We start from the raw sequence: 23,589 nt of genomic DNA, 5'->3' as shown, positions 1-23,589 counted from the left end.
ATCGCCAAGCGCGTAATCGCAAGCACCGGCGCGGCGGTACACGCAACGCTGGCACTTGGCAATAATGCTAATTGCACATACTAGTTAGCAGCGCGAAATCGCCAAAAATAAAATGGAGCGCACAAATAATATAAAACACAGAAGTGTCTAACAAACCTCAAGGTGAGGCTTTCCCGTACAATGCTCGCCGCTCGAGGAAATTTGGAGCACTTCTGCTATCTGAAAGTGAGGTCGAGCGACTACTGCTATCTGGGGGTTCTCTTCGCACACAGCCTTAACGCGCAATCGACAGCGCACTGACTGCGATGCACATAGTGGAATAGAGTGTTAACAAGTTGAAATGCCTACCTGGATATGTTTCCTGTGAGTTCGATAGCCGATTTTGCACCTAACGGCAAGCCACCTGTTCACTTTTACCCTCATTTGCGCATCAAAAAAGTACGAGAGTCTTACTATTGCGAAGCAACAGACAACAACGCAGGCGACAGAAGCATCACGTGATACTTCGACGCCATGTTTTGACGAGTTTCGTTTTCGTACGCTCGCGATGCACACTTCCCTGGCAGAGATATTACTAATGTGCTTCATTACTGCGAGCTTTTTTTGTCTTCGGCATTTTATTCTCTCTTTATTTACAGAGAAAAAACATGATTTTCAAAACATGGCCGCCTTGACGTAATTTTGGCTCTCACAATCACTTCTAGTGCTTGCAGTACACAAAAGCACGACCTTTGAGATTCGTTTTCATTATTACAAGGGAATCGTCGGTCGATGGTGCAATTTGGAGGTAGTTAAGAGAGTTCGTCAGCAAAGCACACGCAGGGCAGCCAATTAAGCACGCAGGGGTTTAAGACTAAAGCTTGCCCACTACCGTCAATGAAATTTGAACTCATGGGCTTAGGCAATTAGCACTTCGGAGCGGGAATTAGCACTTCGGAGCCGGCTTGCATCCCCATCCCCCTTTCATGCGCACTGTTCTGAGTCATGATTAAAAAGCGCCTTTAAGCTTCGCCGTCCAGAGCACCGACAGATGCGACAGAGAGGAATGCGGAGGAGTATGGAGTACAGGAGCAGCGACGGCGACGCCACACTTCACCGCGGTGTCAGAGTCAGCTGTTCGCACGACGGCCAACACGCGTTTCATTGTAAACGCCCACGTGACAAAATTAATGCAGTCCTCTTACTGACACAAGAATGTCGTGTTAAAAAAATAATTAACACGGAGCCAGGAAGTAGCAACTCAACGGCACTGCCGTACTCGGTCAACATGCATAATGTTCGCATCTAGAGACAATAATTGTCATTAGAAACGGCTCTAACATTTTATTTTCTTCGTTTCGTAATAAGGAAGCGATAACGACAGAGCGTTCCGCGGGCTGCGCCCAGTGCAGAGGCCTTCCTTTTTTTTTTTTTTTTTTTTTTTGAGGAGGGACTCGCCTCACCCCCCCCCCCCCCCCCTTTTTCTTTTTTTTTTTTTCACGTCAACTGCGGCACCCATTCGACAAGCGTTGTAGGTGGTTTTAATGACAGTAGTGCCTTGTGAGGGTCGATTGTAACTCTCCAATTTTATGGAATTTAATCGCGGTTAATCGGTTGATGGGGCATGAGCAAAAACGGGACAACAGGTATTGTCGTTCCCTGAGGCACATGACAGTCACCACCCTTGCTCGACTGATTAGCTAGCGTACGGTTTCACGAGTCGCTTAAGCGTGAACCTACCTGCTCGTGAATTTGTGAAGGCTCACCTTGGTTTCTTCAGGTTAGCAGTTCATTTTCGTTCGTTTAGTTGTGCATTATGAGTGCTGTGTTATACCAAAGACGCCTGCATTTTGTGCACTTTTGTAGGTAAGTAGGTGTGAAATCATAAAATGTATTGTTGTAGTGCCCTGGAGGTTGTTCTATATCCTTTCTAGATTTCAATTTCAGCCACAGCAACTGATTTCATCTATGCTTTCCTTGGCTTCATTGTCTATTGGCTTTTTATGATCGTGAACAAGGCTCGAGCCCCTCGGTTATATATATATATATATATATATATATATATATATATATATATATCTGAGGGCCCCCTCCTTCACCAAAGAAAGACTTAAAGCCCTGGCTGAACCCTTGTCACACAGGATTTCAATGCACGATGAAGTAGATGAAGTAGAAAGAAGGGAGCGTACCTGAGTACTGTGTGATCGAGTGAACTGTGCTTGAATATGGCGCATGGCAGTGCTCGTTGTGCATTGAGTTTGCCCTGTAACGACTCAAAAGCACTCGAATGTGGCTGTGCATTTTCGAGCGTGCGCAGTCAATCAAGCTCGATGCAGATGGAGCGCTGCTACGCAGTCATTTTTTGGGCACTCGTCTTGACAGACCTTGATCCCACTTGACTTATACCCTTCTCACACGTATACAGTTCGAGCTTACACGAGTCAACGCGCAGATCGACCACAACGCCAATTGAGCGTTGCGACACGGTCATTTCATGCGCGCTGGACTTCCCATATACTACTAAACACAATCAAGTTTCGTTCTCAGACCAAGCTCGGAGGATCGAAATTACCGGTGCGAGTTACACGTCTTCGATCGAGACGGAAACGACCGAACGCTGTCGTCAGCGTGTCCGAGCTGCTGAGCTAGCGCACGCAAAAGAACACGAAATTATTCAGATAATAGCCCGGAATAACCACAGTGTCATGGCATTTTACATAACTGTTTTTGCTTTGTATAGAACACGAATTTAGTCATTCACGTCTGCCATCGCTAATACACATCGGGTTAATGAAACATATATTTTGCCTAGCTTTCTCCAGCAAATAAATATATTTAGTGGATTTTCCTAATTTAAAAAGCCTTCTGCATTTTTCACTTTTCTTTTTTCGTCATGAGAGGCTTATTTGTCAGCTACAGTTTTCTGCTTTAGACGCACCTATATTGGCATATCTGGTACTTGGGAGATCCACCGGGATCCACATCTCAATGAGTATAGCCACTGGGCTAAGTCGAGTAGTATCGTCTCGTTTTGATCGTCCTCGGAAATTTCGATGCAGGTCGACTTTGCTGAAGATCGAAACTGCTCTTGTGACAGAGTTATAAAGTATAAAATTTGCCTAACATGTATCAGAGAGAGCTCGGACTAGCCACAACGACGTTAAAGTATAATTATTTCAAAGCCAGGTAGATCACACATTGACAATTATGCGCAACGTCTGATAAGTAACTCATTATACACACTTTTATCGGCAGAAATGAATAGACTTTTGTTTGACTCGCAGCTCAACAAAGCGGCGTTGTAGCCTTTGCCAAAAGGTTGATAGTCAAAAGCTTAATTATCGCTTCAAGCGGCGAAATGTCACTGCACAGAGGTATCGTCGCACTATAGCGAGACCATAAATAGAAACTGGGCCGAAGGTGCTGTTCGTTCATGACGGAGGTATAGCGCCATAATTCGGAAGAAAAAAAAAGACAGATAGAAGCGACAGGACACAGCGTTACCTCTGCTACAACTGTTTTCTGTTCGCTGCTTGTTCAAATTTACAGTGTTATAGTATTGCTCCCGCAGCCATTTACAGGGACAGAAAACTAGACAAAATATATGCACGTTACATGTACGTCAGAACGCTAAGATGCTAGTTTCACATATGCGCAGTGATTGGATTAGTCATCGTAATCCCCACAGGCTGAATAAAGAAAAATGCCGCGATGCCCCCATTCGTCCGCTTTCCACTCATCGGGCAACTGCTGTGAGATACACCAGAGAAGCTGCACTGACTGTGCACGCATACTTACTGGGCCTGATATCGGCTATAAGAGCGTACCAGCAAGGAACCTCCTATATGAACACAACAATCAAACCCCGGCCCTCAGTCCCCAGCAGCTGCGAAGCAACTGACCACGGCGGCGGTCAGACCTGCGACGCTGCAGAGGGTGCTAAGAATCCCTGGCTCCGGACAGGCCGCCATTGGAATATGAACCTGGCAACGTTTAACGCAAGAACATTATCTAGTGAGGCGAGTCTAGCAGTGCTATTGGAAGAATTAGAGGGCAGTAAATGGGATATAATAGGGCTCAGTGAAGTTAGGAGGCCAAAAGAAGCATATACAGTGTTAAGGAGCGGGCACGTCCTGTGCTACCGGGGCTTAGCGGAGAGACGAGAACTAGGAGTCGGATTCCTGATTAATAAGAATATAGCTGGTAACATACAGGAATTCTATAGCATTAACGAGAGGGTGGCATGTCTTGTTGTGAAACTTAATAAGAGGTACAAAATGAAGGTTGTACAGGTCTACGCCCCTACATCCAGTCATGATGACCAGGAAGTCGAAAGCTTCTACGAAGACGTGGAATCGGCGATGGGTAGAGTGAAAACAAAATACACTATACTGATGGGCGATTTCAATGCCAAGGTAGGCAAGAAGCATGCTGGAGACAAGGCAGTGGGGGAATATGGCATAGGCACTAGGAATAGCAGGGGGGAGGTATTAGTAGAGTTTGCAGAACAGAATAATATGAGGATAATGAATACCTTCTTCCGCAAGCGGAAAAACCGAAAGTGGACATGGAGGAGCCCGAACGGCGAGACTAGAAATGAAATAGATTTCGTACTCTGCGCTAACCCTGGCATCATACAAGATGTGGACGTGCTCGGTAAGGTGCGCTGCAGTGACCACAGGATGGTAAGAACTCGAATTAGCCTAGACCTGAGGAGGGAACGGAGGAAACTGGTACATAAGAAGCCGATCAATGAGTTAGCGCTAAGAGGGAAAACAGAAGAATTCCAGATCAAGCTACAGAACAGGTATTCGGCTTTAAGTCACGAAGAGGATCTTAGTGTTGAAGCAATGAACGACAATCTTGTGGGCATCATTAAGGAGTGTGCAATAGAAGTCGGTGGTAACTCCGTTAGACAGGATACCAGTAAGCTATCGCAGGAGACGAAAGATCTGATCAAGAAACGCCAATGTATGAAAGCCTCTAACCCTACAGCTAGAATAGAACTGGCAGAACTTTCGAAGTTAATCAACAAGCGTAAGACAGCTGACATAAGGAAGTATAACATGGATAGAATTGAACAAGCTCTCAGGAACGGAGGAAGCCTAAAAGCAGTGAAGAAGAAACTAGGAATTGGCAAGAATCAGATGTATGCCTTAAGAGACAAAGCCGGCAATATCATTACTAATATGGATGAGAAAGTTCAAGTGGCTGAGGAGTTCTATAGAGATTTATACAGTACGAGTGGCACCCACGATGATAATGGAAGAGAGAATAATCTAGAGGAATTCGATATCCCAGAAGTAACGCCGGAAGAAGTAAAGAACGCCTTGGGAGCTATACAAAGGGGGAAGGCAGCTGGGGAGGATCAGGTAACAGCAGATTTGCTGAAGGATGGTGGGCAGATTGTTCTAGAAAAACTGGCCAGCCTCTATACGCAATGCCTCAAGACCTCCAGCGTACCGGAATCTTGGAAGAACGCTAACATAATCCTAATCCATAAGAAAGGCGACGCCAAAGACTTGAAAAATTATAGACCGATCAGCTTACTGTCCGTTGCCTACAAAGTATTTACTAAGGTAATTGCAAATAGAATCCGGAACACCTTAGACTTCCGTCAACCAAAGGACCAGGCAGGATTCCGTAAAGGCTACTCAACAATAGATCATATTCACACTATCAATCAGGTGATAGAGAAATGTGCGGAATATAACCAACCATTATATGTAGCTTTCATTGATTATGAGAAAGCATTTGATTCAGTCGAAACCTCAGCAGTCATGGAGGCATTGCGGAATCAGGGTGTAGACGAGCCGTATGTAAAAATACTGAAAGATATCTATAGCGGCTCCACAGCCACTGTACTCCTCCATAAAGAAAGCAACAAAATCCCAATAAAGAAAGGCGTCAGGCAGGGAGATACGATCTCTCCAATGCTATTCACAGCGTGTTTACAGGAGGTATTCAGAGACCTAGATTGGGAAGAATTGGGGATAAGAGTAAATGGAGAATACCTTAGTAACTTGCGCTTCGCTGATGATATTGCCTTGCTTAGTAACTCAGGGGACCAACTGCAATGCATGCTCACTGATCTGGAGAGGCAGAGCAGAAGGGTGGGACTAAACATGAATCTGCAGAAAACTAAAGTAATGTTTAACAGTCTCGGAAGGGAACAGCAGTTTACGATAGGTAGCGAGGCACTGGAAGTGGTAAGAGAATACATCTACTTAGGACAGGTAGTGACTGCTGATCCAGATCATGAGAGTGAAATAATCAGAAGAATAAGAATGGGCTGGGGTGCGTTTGGCAGGCATTCGCAGATCATGAACAGCAGGTTGCCATTATCCCTCAAGAGAAAAGTGTATAACAGCTGTGTCTTACCAGTGCTCACGTACGGGGCAGAAACCTGGAGGCTTACGAAAAGGGTTCTACTTAAATTGAGGACGACGCAACGAGCTATGGAAAGAAAAATGATAGGTGTAACGTTAAGGGATAAGAAAAGAGCAGATTGGGTGAGGGAACAAACGCGCGTTAATGACATCTTAGTTGAAATCAAGAAAAAGAAATGGGCATGGGCAGGACATGTAATGAGGAGGGAAGATAACCGATGGTCATTAAGGGTTACGGACTGGATTCCGAGGGAAGGAAAGCGTAGCAGGGGGCGACAGAAAGTTAGGTGGGCAGATGAGATTAGGAAGTTTGGAGGGTCAACATGGCCACAATTAGTACATGACCGGGGTAGTTGGAGAAGTATGGGAGAGGCCTTTGCCCTGCAGTGGGCGTAATCAGGCTGATGATGATGATGATGAGCAAGGGATTAAAAATTAAACAGTGGGGTTTTACGTGCCAATTCCACGATCTGATTATAAGGCACGCGGTAGTGGGGGACTCCAGAAATTTGGAGCACCTGGGGTTCTTTAACGTGCTCCTAAATCTAAGTTCACGGGTGTTTTCGCCCCCAGCGAAATGCGGCCGGCGTAGCCGGGATTCGATACCCTGACCTCGTGCGTAGCAGCCCAACACTATAGTAAGCAACCGCGGCGGGTACTAGCAAGGGACAGTGTCGAGCCGTTCTGGCTCGCTGTGAATGATAACGTGAAAAAAAAAAAAAAATGCAAACAGCGCGCTGATAATGTCGCCCAACAAAGTTTCGTCCCGATATATCTCGTTCAGGTGCGGAGGGAAATGTCCGATGCCACAATGGGCATGGCGTGAGAGGATCGACGCCGCACGTTATCTGTATAGAATACATGTACGGGATATGACGCTTTTTTTTTTTTTTTTGGAGGAGCGTAAATTAGTCTGGCGGTTCCGTTCTTTTGTGAACTGAAAAACTTATATTGTTATAAGCGCTAATTAGAGGTCCAGAAGGTATGCCGGAAGTAGAGTTACTGTATATGCTACCAAAGGGACCTTTGGTAGCATATACAATAACTCTAGCCGGAAGGTCTAGCATGAAGTCCGCATCACAGGACACATCACGCGCTGCATTGTTACTCGTGTAAAACGGACTCTGTTGGCCGTTGCTGCTCTGCATACGAGGACTCGCATTTTGTATTGCAAACATGCTGCGCAAAGGTAGGGAAGGTCAAGGCTAGGGAAGGAAGGGTAGGTCAAGGGCGCTTGGATTGCTCGCTCTTTATTCACCGACGCTCGCGTCTAGTGCGTGAGGGTGAAAGTGGGTCAACCGCCCAGCATCATATGGTTATATATGGTTGTGGGAGGCCCGACGCAAAACACGTTTGTACCTGGAATAGTCGATAGAAAGGCAGTGCATGCAACAGTCGGCCATTGCGCCCTTCGTAACAAGGAGCAAGGTTGTCCGAATATAGCGTGCAAAACGCTGATGTCGTGTCCATTTCGAATTAAGGAGGAAAAGATAAGAAAAAAAGATCAGCAGAGCTCCTTCGGCTCTCAACTCCTTGACGCGACAGCAGCACGATCTCACAGCGGATCCCGCCATATGGACGAACTACTTGCGATGCGCACAGCGTCGCCTTTGTCCGCTACAGTGTTGCTTGCCTCGCGAAATGCACACACAGATGCCACGACTGTGAAAAGTCTTTGAGGCGCACGGCATATCCCGCACCGAGGGCGAAGTTTTATTTAAATTGTCGCAGTATCCTTGCAGCGTGTTATGACGCACCATTCGGGCGTTTTTACTGATACAGGGCTGCATTGCTCGTGAAAAACTCGTACGCAAGCCCGAAACGCAGAAATTCTCAAAAGTAAATTTCAATGAAATAATTATGCACCTGAGGGACATTTATGATCAAGATTGTAGCCGGATTGGTACTCACTTTCTGATTATTAAGTGTTTGGCTTCTCGTTTCCAAAGTTTCCATGCGACAGAGTGTTGATTTGTTTGTTGCTTTCTTTGTACATGTATGGACTGCTTGTCTTTCAGTCATCCGCACTCGCCGCGATTGCGTAGTGGCGTTGCGTTGCTAAGCGCGAGGTCGCTGGATCAAATCCTGGCCGCGACGGCTGCATAACGAGGGGGGTGAAGTGAAAAAGAAATATATATAAAAATAAAAAATAAACCACCCGTGCAGAGGGCATTGGGTGCACGCTAAAGAACCCCAGTTAACCGAAATTAAACCGGAGTCCGCCACTACGGCGTGCCTCAAACTCAGATCGGGCTTGTGGCACGTAAAACCATAGAATTTAATCTAATTTTAAACAGTCATTGGTTATGACCATCTGGTACCCGCAATACTGTATATAGCTCCTGTACATGCACCATTTTTGCTTATTGGAATAACCACCACGGGAAAAAGAGAGAGACAGCCCAGTGGTTAACGTGTCCGCGGCTCCCAACTGTATGGATTGCCCCGCCGGGGCGTGAGCGAGATACCCCGTGGTGGCGGTGCTCTTTTACTTTGCCATATGGTGGGGAGGTGTACCGCGGTCTGGCGACGACGGTATAATGGAAAGTGCGGACTCGCGGATAGGTGCAACAAACGCAGCTTCGAGCTCCTAACTGCTGCCAGAACGCGCTCGCAAACATGAAAGCGAAATAAACTCTGCAAACTATATGCACTGCCAATAGCGTAAAGAACATACAAGACATTCGCACAAATGGTAAAACATTCTCATCAGTTCAAGAGTCCTAGAAAATGGGAAGCCTTCTGCGATTCAAGGCCGGCCTTGCGATGTATGCATCGTTTCTGCGACATGGAACTCACGATCAAATGACGTGCGAAACCGTGGAACTTATCCATCACTTGAGAGAAAAAAGGCCATGATATCTCTTTTTAGTGGATACCAGGCCGTTGCGGTATCACTGGAAATGATGACACAGATAAGGCAGCTCGGACGTCGAATCAAGAAGACTGCTGCGTCCCCGTTCCTCTCTCAAGGACAGACGCTGCGAGACAGCTTCGCATTCTAGCACGTACACTCTCGTTAGCCGAGTGGAATACTGAACACACAAAGTGCACCAGACTGCACAGAATCAAACCTCCGGTGCAGCTCGGACCCCCTACCGGACTGCACCGACGAGAAGCGTCTCTTATTCTATGTCGGTTGTGGTTGGGAGTTGCCTTCACGAAAGCTTATTCAGCACTAATTGAAATGGCTGACAGTCCTGCATGTGACGTCTGCGACTGCGAGGAGAACACCGACCACCTGTTGTGCTACTGTCCTCAATTTGAAGCACAACGACAATCTACGCCCAACGCATTCAAGAAATTAGATAATCGTCCTCTGAGTGAACAGACAATGTTAAAACACTGTCCCCACCGATCATCGGCTCAGAAGGCAGGGAAGGCCCTTTTGTGCTTTCGGAGAACGTCTGGCTTGTGCGAGCGCCTTTGACTCCGTATTAATATAGCGATATCCGTGCATGTCTCTCTCTCTCTCTCTCTTCCCTCAGCGTAAGGTAGCCAACCAGACTCTTGACTGGTTAAAATCCCTGCCTTCTTTTTTATCTCTCCCTCCTCTCTCCTTGACGAGAGGATTATACGAAGGCACCAGACGTCTCTTGCCCTCTCTCATCGATGTTTCCCAACGTCCTCGCGGCGCGGTTCTCCGTTGTGTCGAGGATGACGCAGTCGGAAACTCGTCTGCCGGCTGCGTGCCGTTGCGTGCAGCAGACACTTGGGAGACAGCACCGCAGAAATAGAATGTAAACAAATAAGTAGCAGCGACAAAGAGAGACGGAGGACAGATAGAAAGGCAGGAAAAAGATCCAGCCAGCGTTGGGCGTGGCCCCGACCGTTCATGTACGTCGAGAAAGAGGAGGAGCCAGCGATAGGAAGCGTGGGACCCCACCCTGAACCAGGTGCGGTCTGACGCTATAGCGACACTGGCCCATAGTGTGTGCTCGCGTCACGGCTTTATTTTTGGTATTATCGTTTTTTTCTCTCTCTCTCGTGTTTATGACGGCTTGCATCCTGCGCAAATGGGTATCTGCTTGCTCATACGCCGCAAATAATAATAATAATAATAATAATAATAATAATAAATACAGCAGCCGTGCAACACCAAACCCACCACTGCGTGATCGAGGCGATCGGCTTCCAAATTTTGCCGGGGGGAGTGCGGGCTGCGGCCCGACTTGCTTTCCGAATCCCACGCGTACACACACACACACACACACACACACACACACACACACACACACACACACACACACACACACACACACACACACACACATATATATATATATATCTATCAGAATCAGAATCAGTTTTTATTTTCCTCAAGGAAAGGAAAAATGGACCCCAGACAAAAAGCTGCTCATGGAGCAGCTTGACGAGGCCTGAGGCCCTACAGGCAGTGGCAGCAGCGGCAAAACAGTAGTGTATGTCGTACTAGAAAAAAAAAAAAGCAACTTGAAAAACAAAAAAACTAAAAAAAAGAAAGAAAGAAAGAAACTATATATATATATATATAAACTATAGAAACTATATATATATATATATATATATATTAATAACAGTTGAACTTGAAGAAACTTCGTGTGACCTCGAAGAATTGTTCACTGAAGTGATAGCCTTATATGAGTATGTACAAGACTTCCGAGTAGGAGAGTTCAACTATATCGACACTCCAGGCAAATTTTCACTGTCGTCATCGCCGTGATGTTTCATATGAAGTCCAAAAGCCATACGAATGAGCGACCCATACACTATGGGTGCAGAAAAAGCACGTAAGAGTGAGCTGAAATGGATGGAGACTTGATGAGAATTATCTTCCCACGCGCTCAATATTCGGGTTAGTTGGAGGTCACGTGATCAAACGCGCACTTAGGAAGGAGAGGGCGCGTCTTCTCCTCTATCCCATGCCGTAGCTGCGAATGAATGTGCGCTGCTGACGCTTACGCGGCTCGCGTGCTGTGTCTAATTGTTGGTAATCATTGGTGGGTGCATCGATCAATGGCGAGCGGGGATGGCTGCTAACTTCATGCATGCTGTCTTCCTTCCCGGGCTGTCTTTCCGCCTCCCTAAAGTTGCAGATCGCGTAGTCTAAGTTAAGAGACAGGAGTAATTGAGATCGCTGACAATGGCCGTCCTATGGTGGACATAAAGATAGGCATATGATGATGAATCTCATTTGTCGGAGTCGCGAATCACGCGGCTGTGAGAACCGTTCACCCCCGGCGTTCTTCATGATGCCAGCGTTGTGACAGTAAGTGCTCGTGGCCATCCAGTGAGATATTTACAGGCTTACATAGTCCATGCATTACACTATGCTTGCTCTTTCAATTAGTAAGTGAATGTTTACTACAATATATATGGCCAATATAACGAACGCTTAGACTCGTGCAAGGGCTGCCCTTTTTTGTCGCGATGTTGACGAGCCTTACATGGGACAGGACCACCTGATCTAGTTTTCCCACCTACAAGTTTGACATCTGCCGTAAACTTACGAGATCGCCTCCTCTCGCCATCTAGTTGCGACACGCACACTGCGCGCGAAAATTCGCTGTTGAGCGCGGTCGAAATCAGCGCACCGAAAGCGACTGCTTCTCGATTGGATTCTTTAAAATACTGGCTGCCAAGTTCAGGGTGCCGCCCTTACAAGGGTGCGGTCCTTACACGGAGTTATACGGTAAGATTTTCCTTCGTGTAATTGTCTTATACTTCGCTATCATAATACTGCTTCGCCTTTCTGGCGAAGCTGCATCCTTTCTCTTATAGCGCAGCTCTTAGGCGCCCGTTCCTGCGGTGAGCGTCGGCGTCAACGGCGTAACCGAGCGAACGAGCACAGCGAAGGATGAAAGCGAGAACACGGAGCGCAGCGGGGGATGAAAGACGGCGAGAGCGAAGAGAGTGCGAGGAGGAAAGCGGAGCAGTGTGGTGAAGCGGAACCATGAAGCTCAGAGCGGACGAGGATGGTATGGCGAAAGCGTGAGAAGTGTAGTGCCGCGCAAGACGGGGGCGATGATGGCTGCGAGATGGCGGAAGAGTAGCGCGCGTCGTCTGTTCTCCGATGACGCCACCGATACCATATATGGAAACAAAGCGCTGCATGAACGGAGGTCTGTCTGCGGCGGCTGCTGTGAATCGCGCCCACGCATCACCCGCGCGCTGCCTCTCGCGATTTCCCGACTAGCGAGGCAGTTGCGCCACACTTTCCTCCATTTGCAACGAATCGCACAAGACAGGTCGTCCGCGCCAGCCATTATATCGCGAAATAATAACACGTATGGAGCTAAGCTCAAATTTCGCATTAGGGAGTATCGTAATCGTTGGTGAATTTTTTTCCCTTTTTTACTTTGAGTCCGAGTATATATAGAGCTGCTCCTCATGACTGCCATTGATTCCGATTTCGAGTGAATCCGGCTTGGCTTAATTTGGGTTACTCAATGACTTATGTATATTTATGACCTCTGCGTGCAAGTGGCGATGTTTCCATCTCTAACAAATGTGAATTATTAAAACAATCTTTTTTCATGAGTCTTCAGCACTGCCGAATAAAAAGAAGCAGTACTAATACAGTAGATAGCGAGGCACTGGAAGTGGTAAGGGAATACATCTACTTAGGGCAGGTAGTGACCGCGGATCCGGATCATGAGACTGAAATAATCAGAAGAATAAGAATGGGCTGGGGTGCGTTTGGCAGGCATTCTCAGATCATGAACAGCAGGTTGCCATTATCCCTCAAGAGAAAAGTGTATAACAGCTGTGTCTTACCAGTACTCACGTACGGGGCAGAAACCTGGAGGCTTATGAAAAGGGTTCTACTTAAATTGAGGACGACGCAACGAGCTATGGAAAGAAGAATTATGGGTGTAACGTTAAGGGATAAGAAAAGAGAAGGTTGGGTGAGGGAACAAACGCAAGATAATGACATCTTAGTTGAAATCAAGAAAAAGAAATGGGCATGGGCAGGACATGTAATGAGGAGGGAAGATAACCGATGGTCATTAAGGGTTACGGACTGGATTCCAAGGGAAGGGGAGCGTAGTAGGTGGCGGCAGAAAGTTAGGTGGGCGGATGAGATTAAGAAGTTTGCAGGGACAACATGGCCACAATTAGTGCATGACCGGGGTAGTTGGAGAAGTATGGGAGAGGCCTTTGCCCTGCAGTGGGCGTAACCAGGCTGATGATGCTGATGATGATGATGATTATGATGATTATGATGAATGATGACTAAGCCACATATTCACGTGCGTTTCATGCGCTGTTTAGAAAATACCCTACCGAAAGGGTCCCTGAATTTTGCAGGTTTCCTTTTTTTTCAGGGTCAAAAAAGCACGCAAAGCAATTTGAAGCGAGGTGAATATACAGCAACATATTCGTTCTCTAGGCGTATAGGCTATCCATACTATGCGAAATAATTCTTAGTTGGCTACCTCCTTATCTTTTAACAATAGAATAGACTTTGCCCTTTGTATATATTTAAATATATTGCGTTTGTGCATGGTGTTAAGAGTGGACATTTTTTACCAATGTTAAAGTGAAAGAATACGGATGAAGTATATAGCAGCCGCTGGTGCTTCCTATGCGCTCGTCCTCCCATTGGCAGGATTCGCAGAAACACAGCGAAGAGAGAGAAATTTATTTACAGAAAGGCCGAGAGGTCGGCCTGAGCTATAACTTGCACTGGCCTGCTACTCTACACTGAGGAAAAGGGAGCGGGATGAAAAGGGCTGATGAATGATGATGATGGTATGAGGAAGAGATGTGTATATACAAATTCAGAGTTGTAGCATCTCTAAAGCCGTGCGTCCAGCCCAGTGGCTTGGCGAAAGGCTATAGGGGCACTTGTTATCAGGGCTGCACTGTTTGCATTTGGCCACAGACCTAAAAGAAACTCGTCTGATAGCGGCCTCTTATGGATCTTTGCAATGGAAGAGAAATACAGGGAAAGTATAAATTAAAAGCCGTGCACGTCCGCGCCAAACAACGATGCAGTAAGCACTTAGCCACAATAAAATTTTAAATACAAGGTAGAGAAAACGCAAAAGAAACCTCAAATGATGTGCGTAACAGAACTCTGGCAATGACACTTTAGATGGAGAGGGGGGGGGGATTCGGAATTGCCGAGAGGGCCCGGAAAACTTTGGAGGGGGCTCGGGCCCCGGAGCCCCGCCGCAGTCGACACCTATGCTCTGACCAATGAGCCAAAGGCATAGTGAGTGTAACCTTGAAATATGGGGCAGACGCAGGGAGAACTGTCGAGTCTCACAGCCTGTCGGTCACACCGACGAGGTGACACTTGCGCGCAAGTTTCGCCAAAACTACCCGATATTATGGAAGTTTAGGCCTAATGCATGTGCTGTGAGAAAGAGGGGCCGGGTAAGAGAGGTGTCCAAGTATGCATGTACTGTACTGAAGGCGGCGCTATTCATTTCATCCGCATGTGTGTACATGTGCGTGCGTGTGTGTGTGCACTTGTGTCTGTCTGGCCGTCTGTCTGTTTTCGCTATGTAACATGGTTATCGTAATCAACCTGCAGTGCTTGATAAGCACCCGACGCTTCAGGTAATGACAATTTTCGGTTAAGCTAACATGTGAACAGCTACGCGCGCAAGGAGACTTGCAAAGGCGCGTCATAAACAGGGCAGAGTTCATAAAGCGTACGTTTTTTTTTTTTACAGTATGTTCGGTATCCCGATTGGTTGGCACCTGTTACTACGAGCCACTCAAGCTTATACGAATTTCTATGCAACGAGCGGCCGCGATCATGACCGAGCATCGCGCACAAAGATGAAGGCTGTGCAAGTTTACAACGCTGAGGAATGACTCTCCCAAGAAATCAGCTCCGAACTCACGTAACGGTTGCACGTATACCATTTTCTAGCCAACAGAGCATATTAGGCCCGAGTAGTGGCCTGGATTATTTCGTCAATGTATACAGTGACGCAGGTGCAAGTGCAAAATGTCATTCGGTCCTCATGCAGATAAACGGAGTGAAACAGGGCGGAGCTCTTTGATTTAAATAAATGAATAAGGTGTATGGTGTAATAAGGTGAATAAATGTGAATTTTTCCCCTCTAGAAAATTTCGCTTTTCAACCTGACACTATGTCTTCGTTTACAAGAACCTTCGGCGAGCAGGTCGACGTCGGGCTCACACCGCCTGACTCGACACAGCCTGCGTCATGGGAAGAGAACAGAGTGTCTGGTTCTCGGCTGCGATCCGCTAACCGCTTGCACGCACCTCGCAGGCGGGTCGGGTTGAGTCGTTCAGCCCGATTCGATGCTCGCTCAGCCCAACCCCGCTAGCGTTCGTGAAGACGGCATCTCATCCCGACAAGTCGACTCGAACAGCTTCTGTTGAGTTCACGCACAGAGACAGGGTGCAGACGCAGGGGCTACCGTGAATAATATCCGGCTGTCCATGCGACGCGAAGCTGGGTGGAGCCAGTGGGTAATCGACTCTTCCCGGTAACGGGCGCACGCTATACCGAAGCGGGGCGGCAGACGCCGGGCGGCTACGCTGGACCCGTTCCAAGAGGCGCGGGTCCAAATAGACGCGAGCTGGCGGAACGACAGCGGCCGCTGCCAGCACGGCTGTCGCAGTGACGCTCTGCTGTATAGCCGGGGTATATAGGAATTATGACGGAAGCCCGTGACACTATACACCTTTTTTCTCTCGACCTCCTTTCGCAGCCCATAACAACGTCATGTTGCCTCATCGGGACCGGATGATGTTTCGTCGCAGCTTTTTTGCCAACACGAGCAAATTCTCATTATACCGTGTGACAGAGTGGACAAGCAACAGGCTACAGCATATTGAAAGTTGGTGGGCCTTCTCTTCTCTACCGAGTGCGTTTGCATCCACTCTGGCGACCTAGCTTTCATTGCACCTTTTTACCCAATATACCCGGGAAAATGCTGCTTTAGAGCATAATATTGTGTCTGAATAAAGGAAAATCATATTTGTGGATGTAATTTCGACAGCCTTCTGACTATGCAAAATCCTGCTCTGCAAGTGTCCACTTTACCTTCAGTGTCTCAATATGCTTGGTTTCGATTCAGGCATATATCTGGATTTATTAAATCACTTTAATTTCCTCAACTTTCTTTTCTACACCGACCCTGACCGCTAGCACAGCGATTCCCAGTTCTGGTTACTCGCGTATAAAAGAGAGAGACAGACGTTCCCCGAAAAGTCTGTTGAGCCCCTTTTACGCAGCTTTGAAAAACCTTCGCGACCACGGCTATGTTTTATTGTACGGGCAATGCCCAGTAAATGACGTCACGAAACAATGCACAGACGAGAAACCAGGAGGAGGCGAGCGCTTTGGCGGGCACGCTGTTGGAGCCACAGCGGACTAACAATTAAGCCGGTCAACTAAGTCCGTTTGGCGGCACACTGTCGAAAACGGCTCCGTGGTGAAAGTTTCTTCCGTCTGCAGCTGGTAATTAGTAGTGTTCAACTACAGTGAAACTTCAGTACACGTAGACAGCACTGAACGGAGATCGTATCGCATTCCTTGCATACTACCGTATTTTCGCGATTCTAACCACCCCCCGATTCTAAGCACCCCCCCCCCCCCCCTTCCTCTATTTTCGGGGGAAAAGTTAGGAAAAAAGTTTGCATGCGAATCTAAGCACCCCCCCCCCCCCCCCCCCTATTTGTTAGGAAGAGTGCGTAGCCAAGGCCGCCAAACGCGCTTGCTCACTCTGGAATCATTCCTCGGCGGACTTGCAGGCACGCGGTCGACGCTTCTGTTGGACGCGTTTCGCGGCCGTCTGACCCCGGAGGTAAAGACAAAGCTTCGGAACATCAATAGCGACGTGGTTGTGATTCCGGGTGGCATGACGCCAGTGCTGCGACCCCTCGACGTTTCAGTCATCAAGCCCTTCAAAGCCAATCTCCGACAGGAGTACGAAGAGCGGGTGCGAAACCCTGACCGGAAGCTGCAGAAAGCGTCCCCATCAACCATCGCAAAGTGGATTTCGGACGCGTGGAAGAAGGTCCAAGTGGACGTTGTGGTCAAATCATTTAAAAAGTGCTCGATCACAAACAACTTCGACGGAACGGAAGACGACCTGCTGTGGGATACCGAGCGCAGCGGTTCAGGCGGTGCGACGAACTCGAGTGGCAGTGATAGTGACTGGCCATCCTACACAAGCGGTGGGTTCACTGTCTGCACCGATTTTTCTTTTGAATGTTTGCAAAATAAAATGTTATTTCTCGCACCCATCTCGTCGTGCTGTCGCAGCGAAAAGAGGGAGGGGGGGGGTCGTTCTAGATTTTCGAATCTAAGCACCCCCCCTCACTTTGGGCATCACGATCGTGAAAGAAATGGGGTGCTTAGAATCGAGTAAATACGATATATGCACACAGCCGCATAGAGTGCCCTGGCAGATAACTGTGGTATTTTCGCCACGTCCGTGTTGTTCTGGGACGGAAGCGCTGTTTAGCGCGTGCGCGGGCCTCACCATTTCTTTACGTCATGCATTTGGCTAAGAGGGAGTCAGCAGTCGAGAGCTTGAGTTCAATACCCGCATTAAGCGCCATTATTAGCTCGGTGTGGATACAGCGGAAAATTAAGGCACCCGCACAGAGTTATGACATGTGTAAGGTACTGAAAAAGTGGGAGCATCTGGGGACTGAATTCACAAAGATTTTCGTCCGTAATTGGTGTTTGCCGTTGGCCTGCCGTCTTTGCGTGTCCAGAATCACGACTGGCTGGCATTTGCTCTTACGAACAGTCCCAGCGTAAGCACTTTTACCAAACTGGCCCTGGCTCGGTCGACAGTGGCTGCATGCTTCTCAGAAAAGGCCCCGAAAAAAAGCGCATCAACTGTCGGAACGTCAACCTTATATGAAAAAGCGATAGGCCTCACCTTTACCTACACTTCTTAACTGTTCGAGTGAGTGAGTGAGTGAGTGAGTGAGTGAGTGAGTGAGTGAGTGAGTGAGTGAGTGAGTGAGTGAGTGAGTGAGTGAGTGAGTGAGTGAGTGAGTGAGTGAGTGAGTGAGTGAGTGAGTGAGTGAGTGAGTGAGTGAGTGAGTGAGTGAGTGAGTGAGTGAGTGAGTGAGTGAGTGAGTGAGTTAGTTCAGGTGCGTGTTTAAGGATTCTATTACAGCGTGTTAGCCGGCCAAGACGTGGTTCAAGAAGGTTGGTTTGGGCTAACACGAGGGGAGATCGCGCAGTCAGCAGCAATGTACATAAGTCGGTACTGCAATGTCGGTTCTTAAGAAAGTGCACTTGGGAACAAAGTGCGAAGTTTTCTTCCACTGATACGTACCCCTGGTGACAAGTATGTTCCCATGACTGTGGCTTAGTCCTATACCAAACATCTGGCGTCGCCCGTACACATATATCGGTTATAACAGCACCAGATATTATATTCATGCATGCGCGCGATGGCGCGTTCTGTAAAAGACACGTGACCTGTGCGCGCAATTGTACATGCGTACACGACGGCGCATGCTCGAGCTTCAATATACTGTTCGATCGTCTCGGTCAAAATACGACTATAGACACAGCGCACTCTTCAATACCGTTACAGGTGCCTCCGACAGTTATTATTATACCTATATATTGTTACGGGGTTAAAAACAGGCAGACGTATATTTACAAGATATTTACAATAATTGTAGCAGCTGACAAGAGACAGCGCGCGAAGTCCAGAGCGTCGTCTTCTTCCGACGATGATGGACACGTCTTCTTCGTCAGCGTGTCACATGACCCCCGGCGGCTGAAGCACCGGCTCGTTGCTGGTTAGGAGGCGGGCGAGTGATACGACTTAAGACGCGCGACGTGGACCACGTCGGAGGTTGCTGAGCCACGGTTGGCTCAAGAGGGGCGATTTAGTACGAGACGTCAGTTACTTGACGCAAGACACGGTAAGGGCCAGAGTAGCGTGAAAGTAACTTCTCCGAGAGGCCAACGCGTCGCTACGGCGACCAAAGGAGAACCAGGGCGCCCGGTGTGTAAAGGACGTCACGATGGCGGGCGTCATACAAGCGCCGCTGATTGTCCTGCGACTCCATAAATCGACGTCGAGCAATATGGCGAGCTTCTTGTGCTTTGAGTATGGCTTCACGGGCGTACTCGATGTGGAATTCAGACTAGCAGGCAAAACGGTGTCGAAAGTTAACGTAGAGTCACGGCCAAACAAGGGGAAGAATGGAGAGAAGCCTGCGGTATCATGACGAGACGAATTATAGGCGAAAGTAACGAACGGCAGCGCAACGTCCCAGTCGCGATGGTCAGCGGAGACATACATGGACAGCATGTCAGTAAGGGTGCGGTTAAGGCGCGCGGTTAGACCGTTCGTTTGTGGATGGTAAGCAGTAGCAAGTTTGTGTTTAGTCGCGCACGAGTGTAGAATGTCATTGACAACTTTAGAAAGAAAGTAACGGCCTCAGTCGGTGAGGAGCTGTCGAGGGGCGCCGTGGTGAAAGATGACGTTTTCTAGGAGGAAGTCGGCGACATCGGTTGCACAGCTTGTCGGAAGAGCCCGTGTGTTTGCATATCGGGTGGCGTAGTCTGTTGCTACAGCAATCCACGTAGGGATTGCTGTAGCAGACGTAGGGAAAGGGCCTAAAAGATCAACACCTACACGAAAGAATGGTTCTGATGGTACGTCAAGTGGTTGAAGGCGACCAGCAGGGAGTGTGGTCGGCTTTTTGCGTCGTTGACAAAGGTCACACGTAGCGACATAACGGCAGACGTCACGGTACAGACGAGGCCAAAAGAAGCGCCGACGAACGCGGTCATAAGTCCGTGACACGCCAAGGTGACCTGCAGTCGGTACATCATGAAGCTGGGCGAGAACAGCCTGACGCAGATGCTCAGGCACAACGAAGAGTCGGGCAGGGCCGTCCGGGCGCATGTTAGAGCGGTACAATATACCATCTTGGAGTTCGAATATGCGAAGGGAAGGATCGGGCGTCGTTGAAGTGAGCCGTTGAATAAGGTCTTGCAAGGAGGCGTCCCGACGTTGTTCGGCTCCAATATCGCGAAAAGCAGCCAGAGAGAGAACGGTAACAGGTATGCCGGCCACAGAAACGCCAGGAGGGTCGACAGGATGGCGCGACAAGCAGTCCGCATCTTGATGTAACCAGCCGGTCTTGTACACAACTGAATAGTTGTATTCTTGAAGGCGCAGAGCCCAGCGGCCAAGGCGCCCTGAAGGATCTTTGAGGGACGAAAGCCAACACAGAGCGTGGTGATCAGTGATGACTGTGAATTGGCGGCCGTACAAATAAGGGCGGAATTTATCCACTGCCCAAACGAGAGCCAGACACTCGCGTTCAGTGATGGAATAATTGCGCTCAGCAGTGGAAAGAAGGCGGCTGGCGTAGGCAATAACACGTTCTCGCCCTTGTTTCTGTGCCAAGATAGCGCCAATACAGTGGCCACTGGCATCGGTACGGACTTCTGTTGGAGCTGACGCATCAAAGTGAGCGAGAATGGGTGGGGACGTAAGCAGCCCAATCAGCTCGGTGAAAGCACCAGCTTGCTCAAGGCCCCAAATGAAGGCAGCGTCTTTCTTGAGGAGCTGATTGAGAGGGCGCGCAACGTTCGCAAAATTTCGGACTGTTACGTTTCGCCTACAACGCGCGGTAATGCCGGCGCGGATGCAACGGACGCCGGGGCTTTGTTCAAAGCGGCGGACATTTTTGGCCCGTTCGACGCCGCCGCAACGCCTACCCGCCAAGCGTGTCCAGGCGTGTTTCAGTGCCACGTGTCTTCGTGTGTGCGTGTGTGTGTGTGTGCCCTCGCTTGTCAAAGCGCGGCAGCCGGGGAGCGGAGTTCCCCGAATGAGGAGCCTGGAGGTCTCTCGGCTCAACCGTTCGCGCCGTCGTGTGGGCGGGTTGGCGATGCGTCACTGCACTCGGTTCAGCAGGTCTCTCGGCTCGACCGTGCGCGCCGTCGTGGGCTCATGCTCCGCCGTCCCGTGACCTTCATCCCGTGACCTTCATCCCGTGACCTTCCCTTTTGGACCGCGACGCCGAGAGTATAAGAGCAGCTGCCCCCGGACGCCAGGGGAGAAGCTCCGATTTGTACTGTTGAGTTACGTGCTCTCCCGTCTCTCCACTTCGGTCGACCTGACCGGCCGCTCTTTTGCTATGTTAGAATAAACAAGTTGTTCTGTTACCAGTCTTCTCTTGCTTTGCCGGGACCTTCGGATGCTTCCAGTGCCCCAGGCCGCCAGGCCAACGCTACCCTTGGGGCTTGCGACCCATTGGCAATAACGGGCGTCAGCACCGAGACCCCAACAACTCGTGCCAGCGGTGCGATTCCAACATCTGGTTGCCAGCGGTGAGATCGCGACAACGGAGGCCAGCAGCGAAGAGATGCGGTTGACTGTATGCTGAGCAGCACAACGACCATCCGGGAGCAGCGCAACGAGCCCTGTGTGATGACTGGTTGCCTGCAGCGGAACGACTGCGCTGAAGTCTTGGCTGCGAGGTTTGGTGAGTGCGGGACTTTCTTCTTCTGAGTTTTGCCAGGCTTTTGTTAGTGTTAGAAACAGAGCTGGTAATTGTGGTTGTCGTTGCTACCGGGTTAGTTTGCGGCAAGACAATAGTAGGCAGTAGAGAAAGCAGCATTCAGAGCAGCCATGGATTTGAAGTCGTTGCGCAAACCGAAATTGCTGGAGCTTGCGAGAGAGTTGGGTCTGGATGTCTCAGACAAACTCAGAAAACCAGAACTGCTAAGGGCTATTCTTGAGTTAGAAGCTGAGGATGACGAGCTGTCGGAATGCCTTGAGACCATTGAGGAGAGGGAGCTTGAACTTAAAGAACAGAAAGAGAAAGATGAGCGTGAACGAAAAGAACAGAAAGAAAAAGAAGAGCGCGAACACGCTTTGGAAATGAAGCGTCTCGAGGTAGAGATGGAACGCGCTCGTAATGGAAGTCAGGCACACGGTGCAGGAGAACGAGTATTGTTCAAAATGACTGACCTGATGCGGCCGTTTAAGCTTGGAGAGGACATTGGTTTGTTCCTGGTTAACTTTGAGCGAACGTGCGAGAAGCAGGGGTTCTCTCGGGAAACGTGGCCACAGCGCTTGCTCACTTTGCTACCCGGCGAGGCGGCCGACGTAGTCGCTCGCTTGGAGAGAGAGGAGGCAGAGGATTTCGACAAAGTGAAATCGAGTCTGCTAAAAAAGTACCGGCTGTCAGCGGAGGCGTTCCGTCGGAAGTTTCGGGAAAATGAGAAAGGCAAGAGTGAGTCATATACAGAGTTTGCCTACAGGCTTATGTCAAACATGCAGGAGTGGCTCAAAGAAGAGAAAGCGTTTGGTGACCACGAGAAAGTTCTGCAGTGTTTCGGGCTAGAACAGTTTTATAGTCGGTTACCTGAGAACGTGCGGTACTGGGTCTTGGATAGGCCAGACGTTAGTACGGTGGCTCGAGCCGCTGAGCTAGCCGAGGAGTTTGTGACGCGTCGGGCTCGTGGAGCTAAGGACGGTCAAAAGGGTGAATTTGGCTCCAAGTTTGAGAGGCCAAAGTTCACGCCCATGAGAGCAAAGGGGGACACACGTAGTTCGGATGCGAGTGAAAGCAGTCCGACCGAACGTACGGAGACGGCGGCAACCGAAGCCGAACGCAGAAAGCGGTTCGAGATGAGGCAAGCGCGCGTTTGTTATACGTGCCAGAAGCCGGGTCACTTTTCGGCGCAGTGTCCGACCGAACGTAAGGAGACGGCGGCAGCCGAAGCCGAACGCAGAAAGCGGTTCGAGGCGAGGCAAGCGCGCCTGTGTTATACGTGCCAGAAGCCGGGTCACTTTTCGGCGCAGTGTCCAGAAACAAAAACACAAGTCGTGTTTTTGTCTATATGCAGCACTGACGAGAACATGAAGCTTCTCGAGCCTTACATGCGAGACCTCCTCGTGAACGGGAAAGAGTGCCGAGTGCTTCGCGATTCCGCAGCTACAATGGATGTAGTTCACCCCTCTTACGTAGAACCCGATATGTTCACGGGCGAGTGCGCATGGATCAAGCAAGCAGTGGAAGCTCATAGCGTGTGTCTGCCGGTAGCAAAAGTGCTTATTGAAGGACCTTTCGGAGCACTTGAGACGGAGGCCGCAGTGTCATCTATGCTGCCCCCCCAGTACCCGTACTTATTTTCAAACAGGTCCGATCACCTCCTGCGCGAGAAGGGGCTTTTGTTTGGTGAGGCTAGCGTTCAGGCCTTAACCAGATCGAAGGTTCGGGAGCTCGCTGCAAAGGCGGTAGTTGC

General features: G+C 49.0%; 1 protein-coding gene across 4 annotated transcripts in view; it reads right to left on the bottom strand.

Annotated features, from left to right (window-relative positions):
- LOC126518716 (uncharacterized) overlaps positions 1–23,589 on the bottom strand; it is a 306,763-nt gene that overhangs the window by 195,064 nt on the left and 88,110 nt on the right. Inside the window, exon 1 of one of the 4 annotated variants that reach the window (XM_050168487.3) lies at positions 349–439. The exons of 2 other annotated variants lie outside the window; for them this stretch is intronic. The gene's annotated coding sequence lies outside the window, so the exon portion shown is untranslated. Of the gene's footprint in view, positions 1–156; positions 260–348; positions 440–23,589 lie in introns of those variants that run through there. One more of the 4 variants, XM_050168488.3, reaches the window with a different exon arrangement.

Source organism: Dermacentor andersoni, chromosome 1 (genome assembly GCF_023375885.2).
Source record: "Dermacentor andersoni chromosome 1, qqDerAnde1_hic_scaffold, whole genome shotgun sequence".
In the NCBI taxonomy this organism is placed as follows: domain Eukaryota; kingdom Metazoa; phylum Arthropoda; class Arachnida; order Ixodida; family Ixodidae; genus Dermacentor; species Dermacentor andersoni.
The sequence above is the reverse complement of the archived record's forward strand: the minus strand, read 5'-3'. Positions and strand labels throughout refer to the sequence as shown.